Here is a 21072-nt window from a genome sequence, read left to right as displayed (position 1 = left end):
TCAGGAAAGGAGCTATGCTCCTGAATTCTTACATCTGAATGCATCCTTCCAAAGCTCTTTCAAAATTTTGGGAGCGCAAGTGACTGCTGTTTTCAACATGGTGCAATCCTGCATCAGTGAAACAAGCCATGAAACCAGCAGTCGCTTGGATAGGCTGCATTCAGATGTAAGTCAGTCTCCGGCAAATCTTTTTTTTTCAATCCATGCTCAGCAGCATGGAAAAGCTTTCTTTTGAGCAACAGATGCGGGTAATGAATACCTGCCATAATGCTCTACTGAAGGCCCTTAACGAACCCCAATCTACCCACACACCTCCCCACACATCCACTACAATTCCACCCCAGGCCCCATTTCCACACCATGCCCCACCCCAGGCCCCATTTCCACACCATACCCCCCATTACCAAACCCAGCCCCAATACCCACACCAGCCCCAATACCAAACCCAGCCCCAATCCCCACACCAGCCCCATTACCAAACCCAGCCCCAAACCCCACGCCAGCCCCAATACCCAACCCAGCCCCAATACCCAACCCAGTCCCAATACCCAACCCAGTCCCAATACCCAACACAGTCCCCATACCCATCCCGGCCCCCAAACCAAATTTCTTCCCCAATGTTTTCTTCCTTGCCCAGCTTTTCTTCCCCAGTAAGTATTCCCCCTACCCCAACACCACCCCCCTCTGGTCAGCCTCCTGGTTTTACCCCCCCTTCCACTGCACCCCAACCAAGTAGGGTTTCCCCACCTATCGACGTGGTCCAACCTTCCAGCCCCTCCTCCCCTTGTATCTCCACCCACAGTTTGAAGATTTGTAAAAAGTTTGTTATATTTTATAAAAAAAAAAATTTAAAATACCAAATATATTTCTAAATTTTTTGCAAAAAAAGTTGAAAAAAAAAAAAGTTCAAATAAAATTAAGTATGATTTAAATTCTACTCTTTGTGTGTGTGTGGATTCATTAAGGTAATATGGTAACTAATAAAAAAGGTAAACTAAAAATAAACACCAGACGTGTGAAAGGTACATATTGGTTTTATTAGCAAGAAAACCACGCTTTTGGACTTTTTTTTTTTTTTGGGGAGAAACACATTTTTTACATAAACAAAACACATGGAAAACAGGTCACACAATGATGTCTTGCCATGGGATCTGCCCGACAGGTGACACAAAATAATCCGCAAACTGGTCCCTCATCCTTGTAACAGAACCTGTGGAGCGAACCGAGCTGCTGCGGTAGTCCCACAAGGTTGTCTCCAATTCTTCGTCATCCAAGGAAATGGGCTCCTTTGAAAGGACAAATTTGTGGAGCACCACACAGGCTTTAACAACCTCGTCTATAGTTGTGGTTTTCAGTTTGATTGCCGTCAGCAGAACTCTCCACTTCGCCGTCAATATACCAAAAGAACACTCTACTACTCTTCATGCTCTAGTAAGGCGGTAATTAAATACCCGCTTGGTACGGGTTAAGTTCCGGCTACTATACGGTTTCAGTAGGTGCGGCGAGAGTTGAAACGCTTCATCACCTACACAAACATATTCCATGGCTAGTTCACTTGTTCCTGGCAGTGGTCTGGCTGGCGGGAAATCGTATGTCTCTCCATACAGGCAACGACTGGAGAATTTTTAAAAACTTGAGAATCGTTGGACCGTCCATACGCTCCTGTTTCCACATCAAGGAACTTGCAGTTGGCGTCTGCAATAGCCATAAGTACGATGGAGAAGTACTTCTTGTAATTGTAGTACTCCGATCCTGTTCCTGCCGGTTTCGCAATCCTTATGTGTTTCCCGTCAACTGCACCAACACAATTTGGGAAATGGCAAATTTGCTGAAACTGTTCTGCACTTCTCAACCAGATGTCCATGGATGGTTGGGGGATATACTCCGGCTGTAAAGTGGTCCAAATAGCCCGACATGTCTCCTTCACTATTCTGGAAATGCCCAGCCGGAATTGGTAATGGAGCGAAGTCATAGATTCACCCGTAGCTAGGAAGCTGGAAAGAAAAAAAAAAATGTTAGAAAAAATTGCACATACCAACAAAATTTTACGTTTCAATAAATGGCACTGTGAAAATTTTTTTTAGGACGGGACACACAATAAAACCTACATGAAACCGGTGTAAAATAGTGGAATGGCCGCAAACAAAACAAAAATTACATGCTGCAGAAAATAGTGCGCAATATGTAAGCTTAGTATTGTCTGCAGAATGTAATATAACATTAAATATGAGCAATGAAATAAAAAAAAGAGGCTTACCGCAGGGTCACCATCAGCCGCTCCGCCGGTGTGATGGCAAGCCTCATCCTTGTGTCCTGCCTTCGGATGACATCCTCCAGTTTTTCAAGCAAATAGTCAAAATGTTCCATCCTCATCCGCACGTAATTGTAGAATTTGTGTGGATTGTGCCGCAACTCCAGGTACAGAGTGGACTGGACACCCCGGGTCATACGTAGTTCATTAATCGGATGTATCCAGAGTCGTCTCTGTCTCCGTTGCTGCAGAAGCATCCTACGTCTTTCCGCTGCCGCCTCCTTCTCCCGCACTATGATATCCAGGCGATTCGTCTCAAATATAACGTCAGTAACCAAACTCGCAATCCTCACAAAAACACCTTCCATCGCTGCCACAAAACTAAAACCCTCAAAGATGGGCTGTAAAAACAGTAACTATATAGTTTTCCATATTTTCCAGTAGCCAATCAAATTTGGGAGCCTCCCATTTTAAAAACGGATCCGTCGTAAAAACGGATGCAACGGATGGTAAAAACGGAAGCAACAGATGCAACGCATCCAGTATTTCGACGGAAACGTTTAGCGGATTTGCGACGGATCCGTCAAAATGCTGTATGCGTTGCATACGTTTTTCACTTTTTTGACGCATCCGTTTTTTCGGCAAAAAAGACGATTTGAGACGGTTTGCAGTTAACACTAGTGTGAAAGTAGCCTAAGGCTACTTTCACACTAGCGTTGTTCGGCAGATGTCAAATTGCGTTGTTTTGATTAAAAACGCATCCTGAAAAATCTCCCGCAGGATGCGTTTTTTCCCCATAGACTTGTATTGACGACGCATCGCGATGGATTGTCAAGCGTCGTGTGCATCGTGCGACGGATGTGTCGGAATTAGGAGACACGTCGTCTGGAAAAAACGTTGATTGTAATGTTTTTTGTCTGCGCCGGGAAAACGTGTTGGGATGCATCCTGCGGCATGCGTCGTTGGCTAGAATGGAAGCCTATGGGCGCAGGATGCATCGGGACACGTCGTATGACGCAATGCAGCGCTGCAATACGTTTTTTTACACTGAGCATGCTCAGAAGCAGGATTTTGTTGCCAATTGGCCAGACACACCCAAATATATATAGACCTGGCCTGGGGCTTCAACCCCAAATGTGCCAGTGAGACTCCAGCAGCCTGAAGAGAGCAAGCCAGCCAGCCTGAAGACAGACAGCAGCCAGCATCTGCCCAGCCTGCCAGCATCTTCCCAGCCTACCAGCGTCCAGAGGCCTGCCAGCTATAGAACCTAGGCAGCCAGAGGCCTGACTGTGCTGCCAGAAGATTGCATGAAGCTGCAGCCTTCCAGCCAGTGTGAGTACTGCCATTTTTGCCTGCGTCTGTGTGCATGTATTGTGTGCGTGTGCATGTGTTTGTGTCTGTATGATATATTGAATACAGTAAGAGCTAAACCTGAATACAGCCAGAGGCCTGTCATCGTCCTGCACCAGCCAGCATCCTGCCAGAGTCCAACTCCAGCATGAGGCCTGCCACTGTGAAGACAGCCAGCGTCCAGCTCCAGCCTGAGGCCTGCCAGCATCCAGACAGCGGGAATCCTGCCATTTTTGCCTGTGTGTGTCTGTGTGTGTCTTTGTGTTTTGGTCTGCCTGTGTGTTTTTGTGCATCTGTGTGTTTGCATAAGCCTGTGTGCGTGCATCTGTGTGTTTGCGTACGGCTGTGTGCTTTTGTGTTATGCCTGCGCCTGTGTTATGCCTGCGCCTGTGTTATGCCTGCGCCTGTGTTATGCCTGCGCCTGTGTTATGCCTGCACCTGTGTTATGCCTGCGCCTGTGTGCTTTTGTGCGTGTGCATTCGTTGTGCATGTGCCAGTGTGCTTTCGTGCATGCGTCTGGGTGATTGCGGATGTATGCGTCCGTGCGACTGGGTGAGTGCACGTGCATTTTTTTTTTTATGTGATGTATTTACCAATGTGTGTGTGTGTGTGTGTTAGGTTTTTTCTTTCTATAATTTTTTTTTGTTGTTATGGTTGAAAACATTTTCAGTTGATGTACTTGTATTTAAAATAAAGAGCATTGTAGCTCCTGTGATTGTAAAAAAAAAAAAAAAAAGTAAATTAAAAAAGTATTAATAACATTTTTTTCAAAAATGTCCTTAATAACATTTCACAATGTTAAATTTTAAAATGCTGTATGTACAAATGGCCACACATGCAACACTGAGTTGCTTTTAGGGTGTATTGTTAAAGATAAACGGTAATCGAAAATCTTTAAAGGGTTAAATATTCAAAAGTGATTTTAAAAGGGATCTTTTAAAACCAGATATATGTTCTTAATGCATTTTCAACTGGTGTGTAGGCATTTCAATTTTACAAGAGGGTATATATATAATATTTTTTTTTTTATTATTTTTTTTGGTGTTGGGGGTGAAATGGTTTTACAGCTTGCACATACTAATGAAGTAGGTAATCCAGCTCAGACTGGTGTGCTTTAGGTTTAATTTTTTTGGGGGGGTTTGTTTTTAAGAACTTGGTGTACACCTGCATGAACATTGCTCACATCATTGGACCAGGCTGGATATTAAATCTTTGATATTAGCTAGTTATGGGGGTGGTTCTAACGATACATTCTTTATACTTGCAGAGCCACCAGGGACCACAGCTGACTGCCCGGGGGAAAAAAAAAGCACCAATGACCACAGCCGCCTGCCCGGAAGGACAACACAGGAGCAAGCCCCTTTGCTGATGTAAGTATAAAGACTTGCATTCTATGAAGCTGACATTTCAATGTGTATAGTAGATTACAAGGGTCTTTATACTTGCAGAGCCACCAGAGACCACAGCCGCCTGCCTGTAAATATGTCTTCTTCTGAGAGCCCTTCTCCACAGCGACAGCGTGTTGCGTGTTTTAATTTTTTTTAAGTTTTCGGTGCTATAATTACAATTTCTGGTAATCACTATATGCATTAATTATGTTTTCACAGGAAGCTGAAGCAGCCGAGGGCCTCTCAGAAGGAAATGAGGGGTGGGGAAATCCAAGGAGCGGGCGCACAGAGTGTAAGTTGTACCGAAACAGTCGCTTCACACATCACAGAGCACCCAACACATACAAAACACTTCATCATACATCACAGTACAACATATGCCTACCTCAAACATAATTCTTTTTTTTTTTTTTTGTCTGCTGCACAATCTGCCCAACGCCAGCAAGATCCTCCCAGCCGCTCCCAGAGCCGGCGTAATCGCGGCCGCGGTCATCGAGCAGTGAGTTTTTTTGTTTGTTTGTTTTTTTCTCTCGTTAGTTTTGTATTTCAGTGTATAAATTTTTTTTTTCTTTTCCAAGTATCCACACCGACTCAGATGGTGAGGACATCATTGGCATCGATGTGGACCGCCTCATCAAGGAGGTCCGCGAGCGGGAGCTGCTGTGGAATATGGGTCACCGCTCGCATTCTGATACACATGTAACCCGTCGGCTCTGGGAGGAAGTCTGCCACAATATTTTGCCGAGGTGGGAGGACCTTGCGCCAAGGCAGCAGACTCAAGAATGTAAGTATTCACTTTTCTGTTATGTTTTGAACTGAATGGAATGTGTTTTAATTAACACTTGCTTTTATTCTTGTCTTTACAGGTGAAAGGGTTAGGAAGCGGTGGTGGTCACTCAGGGATCGCTTCAAGAGGGAGTTTAACCAGGAGATGCAGGCCCCGAGTGGCTCTAGAGGACATAGAAGGACTCGGTACAAGTATGGCCGGGCCCTGTCCTTCCTCCGGGAAAGTATGCTGAATAGAGTGTAAGTATTCAACAGCCCATTGAATAAATCACCATGTTTACCTGTATAACTTGTTTGGTTTCAGTCAGGTCTTTTCCCCTATCAATATATTAATTGTTTTTTTTTTCTCTATTTCACAGCACCGTCTGTGGTCATCGGGCGCCTGCATCTACCTTGGACCCCTCTGGAGCGATCTCTCAGGAGTCCGCCACCAAGGGCCACGTCGGTAGACCCCACCCCTCTGACCCCTCATCTGGCCCTTCCGGTACCTCTGCCCCATCCACTTCCACCGCCGAAAGCACTGGAGCAGCCTTCGGTACTTGAATCTGCTGGTCAAGACTTAGCGTTCCCTTTACCACACCCCTCTGATCCTGCCACCTCTAGACTACCATTAGGTTTGTGGCGGCAGCGACAGAGGGGTCCGGAAAGGAGCTATGCTCCTGAGTAGGGTTGAGCGAAACGGATCGTTCATTTTCATAAGTCGCCGACTTTTGGCAAAGTTGGCGTCTCATGAAACCGAGCTGATCCCTGTGTGGGGTCTGCCATGCGGTACGCGACTTTCGCGCCAAAGTCGCGTTTCAATGATGCTAAAAGCGCCATTTCTCAGCCAATGAAGGTGGACACAGAGTGTGGGCAGCGTGATGACATAGATCTCAGTCCCCACCATCTTAGAGAAGGGCATTGCAGTGATTGGCTTGCTTTCTGCCGCGTCACAGGGCTATAAAGGGGCGTTGCCGCCGACTGCCATCTTACTGCTGCTGATCTGAGCGTAGGGAGAGGTTGCTGCAGCTTCTTTGGAAGCAGGGATAGTGGTAGGCAGGGTACATAAAGCCACAAACCGCTTGTGCTGTAGCGATTTCCACTGTCCAACACCACCTTTTGTTTGCAGGGACAGTGGAAGCTACATTTTTTTTCCTCAGCGCTGTAGCTCATTGGGCTGCCCTAGAAGGCTCCCTGATAGCTGCGTTGCTTTGTGTGTACGCCGCTGTGCAAACCAACTGCTATTTTCAAAGCACAAATCCTGTTTTTCCTTTCTGCACAGCAGTCCTTTTTATAGCTGCCTGCCTTACTTTTCTGACATTACTGCAGGGAGATAAATATTGGCAAGTCTGCCTCTGTGCCATTGCTGTGTGTGGCATCTGTCTCTCATTGTGTGCCACCGAAAACCACTGTGTAATACTTGGCCATTTTTTTTGGGGGGGGGGTAAATTCTCCCTTTTCAAAAAAAAATAATTAGTGGGAGATAAATATTGCCAAGTCTGCCTCTGTGCCATTGCTGTGTGTGGCATCTGTCTCTCATTGTGTGCCACCGAAAACCAGTGTGTAATATTGGGACATTTTTTATTTTGGGTAAATTCTCCCTGTAAAAAAAAAAAATTAATAGTGGGAGATAAAGATTGGCATTTCTGCTTGAGTGCCGGTCCTGTGTGTGCCATCTGTCTCAAATTATTGGGGTACAGAAAACCTAGTGTATAACATTGGGCCTGATTTTCCTTTCAGTGTCAGGCACCTATAAAGGTATATATAAATCCTACAGAAGTTTGAGTTCACCTTATAAGTTGTTTTACAGTTACAAATACCGTTACTTTGGTTACGTTTTGCAAACAATGAGGAAATCTAGTGGAAGAGGTCGTGGCCGTGGGCGGTCATTGTCAGCTGGTAATGATGGTAGTGGTGGCGGAGCATCAGATGGTCGTGGTAAAAGCAGTACAGCACCTAAGTCTCGAGTTGTTGAGCCAGGTTCGTCGTCTGGCTACACAAGGCCTCGAACGCTCTCTTTTCTGGGAGTAGGAAAACCACTTTTGAAGCCGGAGCAGGAGGAACAAGTCTTGGCTTTCATTGCTGACTCTGGCTCTAGCTCTTTCGCCTCCTCCTCGGAAAGTGCCAAATGTCAGAGCAGTGCATCGTCAGTGGATGCTCACGGTCAGGAACAAGTCGCTTCCTTGTGTCCTTCACCCAGAACAACAGTGAAGGATGCGTCAGTCGACACAACAGGTTGCTCCATGGAGCTCTTTACACATACCGTTCCTGGGTTAGACAGTGAAACAGTTAACAGGCCATGCCCATTAGAAGTTGAATCGGACATGGAGTGCACAGATGCACAGCCACAGCCAGATTACTATGCTGTTCCTTTGACTCAGACCAGAACATTGCCCTCGCAGTGTACTGAGGCAGAATCAAACCCAGCGGAGACTATGGTGCCCCGTCACGAACGCTATACCACCGGCTTACACGGTGACACAGACGAAGTTGCACACGACATAGAAGAGGAGGTCATAGATGACCCAGTTGTTGACCCCGATTGGCAGCCATTGGGGGAACAGGGTGCAGGCGGCAGTAGTTCTGAAGCGGAGGAGGAGGAGCCGCAGCAGGCATCAACATCACAACAGGTTCCATCTACCGGGCCCGTATCTGGCCAAAAACACGTGGCAAAACCAAAACCTGTTGGAGGACAGCGTGGCCATCCAGTTAAAGAAGCTCAGTCTGCAATGCCTGAAAAGGCATCCGATAGTAGAAAGAGTGCAGTCTGGCATTTTTTTAAACAACATCCAAATGATCAGCGCAAAGTCATCTGTCAAAAATGTTCAACTACCTTAAGCAGAGGTCAGAATCTTAAAAGTCTAAATACAAGTTGCATGCATAGACATTTATCCACCATGCATTTGCAAGCCTGGACTAACTACCAAACATCCCTAAAGGTTGCAGCACCCTCGGCCAATGAAGCTAGTCAGCAACGCTACATCCCTTCCCTCACTGTAAACCCACCATTTCCCGCACCACCTGCAGTATGTGTGCAGCTTTCGTCGCCAGGCCAAAGCAGTCAGGGAATCACCAGGTTTGCAGTAGGAAACACTGCATGTAGGGCACCGGCAAGAATAACATCTCAAACCCTCTGTCACTCGCCCATGTCCACCGGCACCACCGCTAGTTCCACGATCTCCAGCTCTCCAGTCCAGCTCACCCTACATGAGACTCTTGTTAGGAAAAGGAAGTACTCATCCGCGCATCCGCGTACACAGGGTTTGAACGCCCACATTGCTAGACTAATCTCATTAGAGATGATGCCCTACCGGTTAGTTGAAAGCGAAGCTTTCAAAGCACTGATGGACTACGCTGTACCACGCTACGAGCTACCCAGTCGGCACTTCTTTTCTAGAAAAGCCATCCCAGCCCTCCAACAGCATGTTAAAGACCGCATCGTCCATGCACTCAGGCAGTCTGTGACTGCAAAGGTGCACCTGACAACAGATGCATGGACCAGTAGGCATGGCCAGGGACGTTACGTGTCCATCACGGCACACTGGGTGAATGTGGTGGATGCAGGGTCCACAGGGGACAGCAATATTGGGACAGTTCTGCCTAGCCCACGGTCAAGGAAAGAGTTGGCTGTAGGCGTTCGCCCCCTCCTCCTCTTCCTCCTCCTCCTGCAGAAGCGAGAGCTCGTCCACAGACCGCAGTCGCACATCCACTCCATCCGCAGCTGCCACTGTTGCACACCACGTGTGCCATTATGGGACAGCTAGTGGCAAGCGTCAGCAGGCTGTATTGGCAATGAAGTGTTTGGGCGACAACAGACACACCGCGGAAGTTCTGTCCGAGTTCTTGCACCAAGAAACTCAGTCATGGCTGGGCACTGTACATCTTGAGGCAGGCAAGGTAGTGAGTGATAACGGAAGGAATTTCATGGCTGCCATAGCCCTTTCCCAACTGAAACACATTCCTTGCCTGGCTCACACCTTAAACCTGGTGGTGCAGTGCTTCCTGAAAAGTTATCCGGGGTTACACGACCTGCTCCTCAAAGTGCGCAGACTTTGCTCGCATATCCGCCGTTCGCCCGTACACTCCAGCCGTATGCAGAACTATCAGCGTTCTTTGAACCTTCCTCAGCATCGCCTAATCATCGACGTTGCAACAAGGTGGAACTCCACACTGCACATGCTTCAGAGAGTGTGCGAACAGAGGCGTGCTGTTATGTATTTGTGGGAGAATACACGGGCAGGCAGTTGGATGGCAGACATGGAGTTGTCAGGTGTGCAGTGGTCGAAGCTACAAGTGTAGCTTGACCTGTGTCAAGTCCTTCAGTGTTTTGAGGAATGCACACGGCTGGTTAGTGCAGACAACGCCATAATAAGCATGAGCATCCCCCTAATGCGTCTGCTGATGCAAAGTTTGACGCACATAAAGGAGCAGGCGTCTGCAGCCGAGGAAGAGGAAAGCCTTGATGACAGTCAGCCATTGTCTGGTCAGGGCCATGTAGAGGACGCGGTAGCGGGCAAAGAGGAGGAGGAGGACGAGGAGGATGATGGGGATGAGTACTTTTTTAATGAGGAAGCTTCTCCTGGGCCAATAGAAATTAGTGGCGTTGCAAGGCCGGGTTCTGTTTTTTTAAGGGAGACAAGTGACGTAGATTTGCCTGTAACTGCCCCTCAAACCAGCACAACCGCAGATTTGACAACTGGAACTTTGGCCCACATGGCGGATTATGCCTTACGTATCCTCAAAAAGGACACACGCATTATTAAAATGATGAGCGATGACGATTACTGGTTGGCCTGCATCCTTGACCCTCGCTATAAAGGCAAATTGCACAATATTATGCCACATGAGAACCTCGAACAAATATTAGCAACCAAACAAGCTACTCTTGTAGACCGTTTGATTCAGGCATTCCCAGCACACAGCGCCGGTGATGGTTCTCACACAAGCTGCAGGGGGCTACAGGGAAGAGGTGTTAGAGGTGCACAGATCAGAAGTGGCGTTGGACAGAGGGGTTTTCTGACCAGGTTGTGGAGTGATTTCGCAATGACCGCAGACAGGACAGGTACTGCAGCATCTATTCAAAGTGACAGGAGACAACATTTGTCCAGTATGGTTACTAACTATTTTTCATCCCTTATCGATGTTCTCCCTCAAGCGTCATTCCCATTTGATTACTGGGCATCCAAATTAGACACCTGGCCTGAATTGGCAGAATATGCATTGCAGGAGTTTGCTTGCCCAGCAGCTAGTGTGCTATCAGAAAGAGTATTCAGTGCTGCTGGTTCAATATTAACCGAAAAAAGGACTCGTCTGGCTACCCAAAATGTGGATGATCTCACCTTCATTAAAATGAACCACTCCTGGATTTCAAATTATTTTGCCCCGCCTTTCCCGGCTGACACCTAGCTTTCCTATAAAAAGGTCTTGCTTGTGGACTGGTCTTACTGAGTGTTCCAATCTGTTAATTTGCAGCAGCTGTTTGTCCAGCATATGACATGTTTACACATCCCCCAATGGGAAAAATCCCCCCACGGGGCCGTTGTCTCGCCACTTGGCGCAAGCACCCATTACAGTGCTGTTTGTCTGAAGAGGTGGGTGTGCCCGCTTTTGGTCGACGGCACTGCCACTGGGTCCCTCATAGTACAATGTAGTGTCTCTGGCGGTGGTGGTGCGCACCCAACGTCAGACACACCGTTGTAACATGAGGGGCCCTGGGACGGTACCGCCGGCCACAAGAGAGTTCCCCCACCCCCCCAGCTCAAACTGTGCTCTACCACGTGCAAAATTATCTCGCACAGCTCCACCAATGTTTAGTCTATGCGCTGACATCATTCAATGCCTGGCACTGACAATACCAATTTGTTGATATCTATGAGCTAGTTAAAGTAATCTGGGTCAGTGTCCTATATTGACACCAGTAAATACTAAGTTACTGCCAAATTACTTTGTCAGAAACTCAGCAGATGAGCCCACCCCTGTACCTAAGTATGCCACCTTTTTTTTTTTGTTGTTGTTGTTTTGCGAGACATTAACATCTATTTATTTTTTGTGAGTACTAACTGTGTCAGACACTCCTTGCAATCGTCCTCCGCTGACCACACCAATGCTGCCTGTGTACCCATGTAACCTATTTAAAACTGCATAGAGCCTGCTTTTTTATTTTAGGCCTAGTAAGTCTGTCTGCGGTCCCTCCTTGCAATCGTCCTCCGCTGACCACACCAATGCTGCCTGTGTACCCATGTAACCTATTTAAAACTGCATAGAGCCTGCTTTTTTATTTTAGGCCTAGTAAGTCTGTCTGCGGTCCCCCCTTGCAATCCTCCTCCGCTGACCACAATGCTGCCTGTGTATCCATGTTACCGATTTAAAACTGCCATGAGCCTATTTTTTGTTATGTTAGGCCTTCTTTAGCCTGTCTGCGGTCACTCCTTGCAATACTCCTCCACCATACCTCCCAACTTTAGGGGAAGGGAAAGAGGGACAAAGTCAGCGGCGCGCGTAGCGCGCCGCGGCAAATTTTAGGCCACACCCATTTCACAACTAGCCACGCCCCAACCACACCCATTTAGCACTTCTGATCACAATGTTTCGTTAACAATAATTATGAACAAAAAAATATGGCCACACACGACGCTCCATACTGTACAATGCAGCACAGCCCCATAGAATATAATGCAGCACAGCCCCATAGAATATAATGCCGCACAGCCCCATAGAATATAATGCAGCACAGCCCCATAGAATATAATGCAGCACAGCCCCATAGAATATAATGCAGCACAGCCCCATAGAATATAATGCAGCACAGCCCCATAGAATATAATGCAGCACAGCCCCATAGAATATAATGCAGCACAGCCCCATAGAATATAATGCAGTACAGCCCCATAGAATATAATGCAGCACAGCCCCATAGAAAATCTCGCAGTACGGATGCCATACGGATTACATACGGTGGATGCCATGCGCAAAATACGCTGACACACCCTGACTACGGATCAATATTTTGGGGACATTTCTCCGTATTACGCCCGTAGTACGGCCGTATAATACGTGGCGTATTGTCTTACGCCGAGTGTGACGCCGGCCTTAGGCTGGTATAATTATTATAGGGGCCAAGTCCCTTTTGTATATATATGCAGCACTCATGTTACTTCGACAGCGCTGCAGCCAATCAGCGACTCATGCCGTCAACTCTGGGTGAGAAACTGAGTTAAGTGATTGGCTGCAGACAATAACAGACACTAGGAGCAGCGGCGGCAACTCAGAGGTGGACCTGGGGAGAGGGAGTAACACACACAGTGAGGCCGGGGGACGGGCGAGGGCCCCTTTTATCATAGTGGAGCGACAGCTCGTACACGGTCGGCTGCAGGTCTTTTCTACCGTCCAGACCTCCACTTGCTGTCAGTGAAGACTGATTTCCCTTTTAATCATCCAGAAGCTGAAAACAGCAGCGGTTCCGTTACAACTGCATCCAGTGCGATCATTTCCCCTGCACTGACACATTGTAGCAAACAGTCAGCCTGCTACAGCTGGAGGAGATTCAGGTCTCCAGTCACTGACAGCAAGCAGAGTGGTGAACAACACGTGCAGACATGATGCGGCAGCATCCCAGATCTCCGGGCCTGCTGGCACCTGTAGTCCCACCAGAGCCACGCATGCCCAGCCCTGAGCCTCACCTCCCGGCCGTTCTCCTGCCCCACCAGCCCGGCCGCCGCCTGCTTGGCCATCCCGCTCTCATCCAGGCCGAGGCCCTTGACATGGCTGTGGGTGGCGATGCGCTGAGTCTTCGTGGTGCTCTTCACCTCCTCGATCTTCATGGTGCCGGGAGCGGACGGCGGAGCTGGGGTCAGTGCGTGCGGCTCCTCACAGCGTGCGCGGGAATGTGCGCCCGTACAGCGGGTTACCATGATGCGGTTACCAAGGCCGCAGCAAGAAACGCCCACCGAACCGACATGCTGCGTCCTGATTGGTTGCTATGGCTTGGATTCCGCACACTGAGATTGGACAATTAAAATGCCAATCTGTAATTTCAGTCAGCAACTTCCGCTTCCCGAGTGGGCGGGGCTGCTTCACCGGCGGCCGCAAATTCGGGATTTTAAATGCCCGAAGCGGGACAGCGGGACCCCGGTGCCAAAGCGGGACTGTCCCGCTGAAATCGGGACGGTTGGGAGGTATGCCTCCACTGACCACAATGCTGCCTGTGTATCCATGTAACCTATTTAAAAAAGCCATGATCCTATTTTTTGTTATTTTAGGCCTTCGTTAGCCTGTCTGCGGTCACTCCTTGCAATACTCCTCAACTGACCACACCAATGCTGCCCGTGTACCCCTGGAACCTATTTAAAAGTTCATAGAGCCTATTTATATATTTTATTTAATATTAATAAAGCCATGATGGACTACGCTGTACCACGCTACGAGCTACCCAGTCGGCACTTCTTTTCTAGAAAAGCCATCCCAACCCTCCACCAGCATGTAAAAGACCGCATTGTCCATGCACTCTGGCAATCTGTGAGTACAAAGGTGCACCTGACAACAGACGCATGGACCTGTAGGCATGGCCACGGAAGGTTACGTGTCCATTATGGCGCAATGGGTTAATGTGGTGGATGCATGGTCCACAGGGGACAGCCTACTAAGTCTGTCTGCAGTCCCTAATTCAAATTGTCCTCCACTGTCTAAATCTGAGCTTCAACCTTCAGGCTCTCATTAAGTGCTGTTTTAACCAAAAATTGGTGGTTGGGGCCTACTAACGGTGTCTGCCCCTCCCTGGTGTTTTTCCTCAACTGAATAAAGCTGAGCTTCAACCTTCTGGCTTTCGGCCTATAGTATCAGATATTAAACTGCATTTGGCCTTCAACTTTGGTTACGGCCTACTAACGGTGTCTGCCCCTCCCTGGTGTTTTTCCTCAACTGAATAAAGCTGAGCATCAACCTTCTGGCTCTCATTAAGTGCTGTTTTTAAAAAAATTGGTGGTTAGGGCCTACTAACGGTGTCTGCCCCTCCCTGGTGTTTTTCCTCAACTGAATAAAGCTGAGCTTCAACCTTCTGGCTCTCATTAAGTGCTGTTTTTTAAAAAATTGGTGGTTAGGGCCTACTAATGGTGTCTGCCCCTCCCTGGTGTTTTTCCTCAACTGAATAAAGCTGAGCTTCAACCTTCTGGCTTTTGGCCTACAGTAGCAGATATTAAACTGCATTTGGCCTACTAGTGTGGTTGGGCCCTTAAAACAGTGTCTGCTGCTCCTGGGTTTACTACTCCACTGAACAAAGCAATGCCGCCTGTTTAGTCCTGTTACCAATTTTGAACTGCATTTAGCCTACTTTATTCTTTGGCCCTATATCTCTTTCCTCCTCATCCTGCCCATTGCCCAGCCACTGCTAGATGAGTCTGCTGGTACATTGACCTAGACCACTACATTCCCCTTGCACTCTACGCAGCCAGAATCTGACCCTGCTGAAAGTAAGGTTCCCCTTCCCGCATGTTATACCACCTTACACAGGGACAAAGAGGAAGGTGCAGATGAAAGTGCAGGTTCCTTCATCAGGTGGGGGGGACATACTCGTTGGCGACGTCACTGGCACAGGGCCCCTCAGAGTACGCAAAAGTGTCGATGCTGGTGGGAGGCGCCCCCGCCGTGCAAACACACCGCTGTACTTTGAGGGGCCCTGTTCCAGTGCCAATGCGAACGAGTGGGCCCCCCCTGCTTGCTCAGGATCACAGCACTTGCAACGTTGAAATACTTACCTCTCCCTGCTCCACCACCGTGACGTAGTCCACGTTTCCTGGGCCCACTAAAACCTTGAACCAGCCCTACCCCCCACAACTTTTGCCAAATGACCCCCAAGTTCCAATGCCCAACTATTATTATAAAGTTAATTATGATTGACAAGCTTCAGAAACAAGAATGGATGTTTTTGGCATTAAAATGGGCACTGTAGGTGTTTTGCTGGCCTCCACTCACTGCCGACTATGCTTCCCCATTGACTTGCATTGGGTTTCGTGATTCGGTCGATCCCCGACTTTTAGCGATAATCGGCCGGCTGCACTCGACTCGACTCTGGACAAAGTCAGGTTTCACAAAACCCGACTCGATCTTAAAAAAATGAAAGTCGCTCAACCCTACTCCTGAGTTCTTGCATCTGAATGCATCCTTCCAAAGCTCTTTCAAAATTAAGTAATATGTAAAATAAAATTTGGTTTGGTTTAAAAACAATTTTTTTGTGAAGTGCCTTCATTTAACTATGCTAATATATATTAAAAAAAAAAAACACACCACACGTTAGAATTTATAACATTTGGTTTATTACCCAAAGTATACCAAAGTTTTGGAAACTAATTATTAAAAGTTGGTGTCAATAAAAAAACTTTGTACACAAACATTAATCACCAAGCCATGAAAGAAAGATGTCACACAATGTTCTCTTGCCATGGCACCCTGCCCACAGGTGAGACAAAATACTCTGCAAAGTGGTCCCTCATTCTGGAAACAGAACCGGCGGAACGTACAGAGCTGCTGTGGTAATCCCACAGGGTGGTCTCCAAGTCCTCATCATCCACGGAAACAGGCTCCTTGGAAAGTACATAGTTATGTAGGACCACGCAGGCCTTCACAACCTCATCCACTGTTTGTGTGTGCAGTCTTATGGCGGTGAGCAGCACGCGCCACTTTGCAGTGAGAATGCCAAATGCACACTCCACCAGTCTTCTTGCTCTTGTTAAACGGTAATTGAAAACTCTATTTGTTCGGGTCAAGTCTCTGCTTGCATACGGTTTTAGGAGATGTGGGGATGACTGGAAGGGCTCATCACCCACACAGACATATGGCATAGGTGGTCCAGTTGTTCCTGGGAGTGGTCTTGCTGGTGGAAAGTCATATGTGTCTCCATACAAACAACGGCCCATCGGTGAATTTTTGAAGACTTGGGAGTCGTTGGACTGGCCATAGGTTCCAATGTCCACAGCCAGAAATTTGCAGTTGGCATCTGCAATGGCCATGAGTATGATAGAAAAGTACTTCTTGTAATTGAAGTACTCTGAGCCTGATCCTGCCGGTTTTGCTATACGGATGTGTTTCCCATCTACTGCACACAAGCAGTTTGGGAAATGGCAGTTTCTCAAACAGTTCTGCACTCTGCAGCCAAATGTCCCTTGTCGGTTGTGGAATGTACTCCGTGTGCAAGTTATCCCATATAGCGCGGCAGGTCACTTTCACAATTCCGGAAATAGTTGATACTCCAAGGCGGAACTGATAGTGTAGTGACGTAAGGGATTCTCCTGTAGCCAAGAAGCTGTGAAAAACAAAAAAAAATGTTAGTAAAAATTGCAAAGACCAACATAACATTTTTAACCCCTTCCTGACGTCGGACGGGATAGTACGTCCGACGTCAGGTCCCCTGCTTTGATGCAGGGCTCCGCAGTGAACCCGCATCAAAGCCGGGACATGTCAGCTGTTTTGAACAGCTGACATGTGCCCGCAATAGCGGCAGGTGAAATCGCGATTCACCCGCCGCTATTAACTAGTTAAATGCCGCTGTCAAACGCAGACAGCGGCATTTAACTACCGCATCCGGCCGGGCGGCCGGAAATGACGTCATCGCCGACCCCCGTCACATGATCGGGGGTCGGCGATGCTTCAGTATTGTAACCATAGAGGTCCTTGAGACCTCTATGGTTACTGATCGCCGGTAGCTGTGAGCGCCACCCTGTGGTCGGCGCTCACAGCACACATGATTTTTTGCTGTATAGCAGCGATCTGATGATCACTGTTATGTAACAGAGGCGATCGAGTTGTGCCTGCTGCTAGCCTCCCATGCAGGCTATTGAAGCATGGCAAAAGTAAAAAAAAAAAAGTTAAAAAAAATGTGAAAACAATAAAAAAAGCATAAAAGTTTAAATCACCCCCCTTTCGCCCCAATCAAAATAAATCAATAAAAAAAATCAAACCTACACATATTTGGTATCACCGCGTTCAGAATCGCCCGATCTATCAATAAAAAAAAAGCATTAACCTGATTGCTAAACAGCGTAATGAGAAAAAAATCCGAAACACCAGAATTATGTTTTTTTGGTCGCCGTGACATTGAATTAAAATGCAATAACGGGCAATCAAAAGAACGTATCTGCACCAAAATGGTATCATGAAAAATGCCAGCTCAGCATGCAAAAAATAAGCCCTCAACCGACCCCAGATCATGAAAAATGTAGACGCTACGAGTATCGGAAAATGGCGCAATTTTTTTTTTTTTTTTTTTTTTAGCAAAGTTTGGAATTTTTTTTCACCACTTAGGTAAAAAATAACCTACTCATGTTAGGTGTCTATGAACTCGTAATGACCTGGAGAATCATAATGGCAGGTCAGTTTTAGCATTTAGTGAACCTAGCAAAAAAGCCAAGCAAAAAACAAGTGTGGGATTGCACTTTTTTTGCAATTTCACCGCACTTGGAATTTTTTTCCCGTTTTCTAGTACACGGTACATGGTAAAACCAATTATGTCATTCAAAAGTACAACTCGTCGTGCAAAAAATAAGCCTTCACATGGCCAAATTGACGGAAAAATAAAAAAGTTATGGCTCTGGGAAGGAGGGGAGTGAAAAACGAATACGGAAAAACGGAAAATCCCACGGTCATTAAGGGGTTAAGCAATTTACACAAATATTACATTTTTTTTGTTTGTTTTTTAAGTTTCAAAAAAATGGCACTGCAGAAGTTTTTTGTCTGTTGTACTGCTTATTAAAAACAGCATTTTTACATCTGTGCCTTCCTATTATGCAGCAGAAATTGAAGCTGTAGGGTCTGTGTGAAAGTAATACTTACATCAGCAAAGCAGCTGTGGTCCCTCTGGGAAGGCGGCTGTGGTCCCTCTGGGAAAGCGGCTGTCTGTGAAGGCGGCTATGGTTCCTCGTAGCTAAGCAAGTATAACATATTTATCATTACAACCACCCCCCAAACTCGCTAATGTAATAATTTTAATAACCACACTGCTGAAATTATCTGAGCAAACCACACAAAAAAATGTACCCAATGCACACCAGTATGAGCTGGATTCCCTACTGCAATAGGATGTGCAAGCTGTAAAACCATTTCACCCTACCACCACCCAAAAAAACCCTCTTGTAAAATTGAAAAACCTACACACCAGTTCAAAATGTATTAATAAGATATGTGATTTAGAAAAGATCCCTTTAAAAATAAGATTACATTTCCATTTTAAAAATGTAGGATTACCTTTTATCGTAAAAAATAAACCCTGAACCAACACAGTATTGCATGTGTGGCCATTTTTACATACACCACTTGGAAATTTACCTTTGTGAAATGATACTATGGACATTTTTAAGAAAAATTTTATTAATTCTTTTTTAGTTTCCTTTTTTTTTTACCATCACAATAGGAGCTAAAATGCTCTTTATTTTAAATACAAGTACATCAACTGGAAATGTTTTCAACAATAAAACACCAAAAATATATGTTGAGAAACAGAACACACACACAAGACACATGCTGACACATGCTCACAAACTAAACCACAGGCTACACAAATCACACAACTTGGTAAATACATCACAGTAAAAAAAAAATGCACGTGCACGAACACATGCACCCGCAATCACACAGACACATGCACGAAAGCACACAGGTGCAGGCATAAAACGCACAAACACACAAAAGCACACAGCCGTACGCAAACACACACACATGCACACACACAAAATAACACAGCCGGCCAAAAGCACAAGACGCACACAGACACGCACACACACACACACACACGCACCCAAATACGAATGCATAAATGGCAGGAATCAGGCTGGAGCTCAAAGCTGACTGGCTTCACAAGGGCAGGCCTCATGCTGGAGCTGGACTCTGGCAGGATGCTGGGTGGTGCAGTACGATGTCAGGCCTCTGGCTGTATTCAGGTTTAGCTCTGGTTCAGGTTTCGCTCTGGTTCAGGTTTAGCTCTAGTTCAGGTTTCGCTCTGGTTCAGGTTTCGCTCTGGTTCAGGTTTAGCTCTGACTATTCAGTACGTCATACAGACACAAACACATGCACACGCACACACACACATGCACACAGACGCACGCAAAAATGGCAGTGTATATACTCACACTGGCTGGAATGCTGCAGCTTTAGGTTCTGAAGCTGGCAGGCCTCTGGACACTGGCTGGCTTGGCAGATGCTGGCAGGCTTGGCAGATGATGGTAGGCTGGGCACAGGCTGGCAGGCTGGGCAGATGCTGGCAGGCTGTCTTCTGGCTTCTGTCTTCCTTCTGGCATATCTGGGGTTGAAGGCTCAGGCCTGGTTTATATAGATTTGGGGTTGTCTGGTGAAATTGGCAACAAAATCCAGCTTCTGAGCATGCTCAGTGTAAAAAAAATGGATTGCAGCGCTGCAGTCCGTCGTACGACGTGTCCCGACGCATCCTGCGCCCATAGGCTTCTATTCTAGCCGACGACGTATGCCGCAGGATGCGTCGCGACACGTTTTCCCGCAGCAGACAAAAAACATTACAATCAACGTTTTTCCAGACGACGTGACACCAAATTACGACGCAACCATCGCACGACGTACACAACGCATGACAATGCGTCGCGATCCGTTGCCAATACAAGTCTATGGGAAAAAAACGCATCCTGCGGGAGATTTTGCAGGATGCGTTTTTTCGCCAAAACGACGGTTTTAGACGTCCGCAGAAAAACGCTAGTGTGAAAGGACCCTAAGACGCAGCAGGTTTTATTCTTGCTATCCTCTGATTTCAGAGGTCAGTTAGCTGAGCATCAGGCCCGATGACGCGATGCAGCCGTCCAATCACAGTAATGCAAGTAGCCAACATGGGTACTGCATTACTGTGTTTGGCAGGCAATCCCCACATGTTGATTGGCTGTCTGACAGCTGCAGAACATGCAGGAGTCGAGCATTGTGCCCGAGCACCCTAATACTCAATTGAGTAACAAGCAGTCCTGAGCATACTCGCTCATGACTAATGTACTACAGTTACGATGTACGAAAACGTGGACACTCCAGCTCCAATAAAATGGTGAAATTCTTTATTAGTCCAACTTCATAAAACGGACAATCCTTACAATAGTGAAATGACACAGGTGGTTACATAGATCCAAGTTGGTCTCTAAATAGAGCCACATAAATAGTGGATAGGAAATGTAGAGATGATCTGTTGGTATCGAATAGTAACAATTATGTGGTAAGAAATAATTATAATATCAAGCCTCATGTGTGTTTACAATTCAGTTCTCAATTTGGACAGATTAACCCCTTAAGCCCCGAGGGTGGTTTGCACGTTAATGACCGGGCCAA

This window comes from Ranitomeya variabilis, chromosome 1, assembly GCF_051348905.1.
Source record: "Ranitomeya variabilis isolate aRanVar5 chromosome 1, aRanVar5.hap1, whole genome shotgun sequence".
NCBI lineage: Eukaryota > Metazoa > Chordata > Amphibia > Anura > Dendrobatidae > Ranitomeya > Ranitomeya variabilis.
This window is presented reverse-complemented; position numbering follows the sequence as displayed.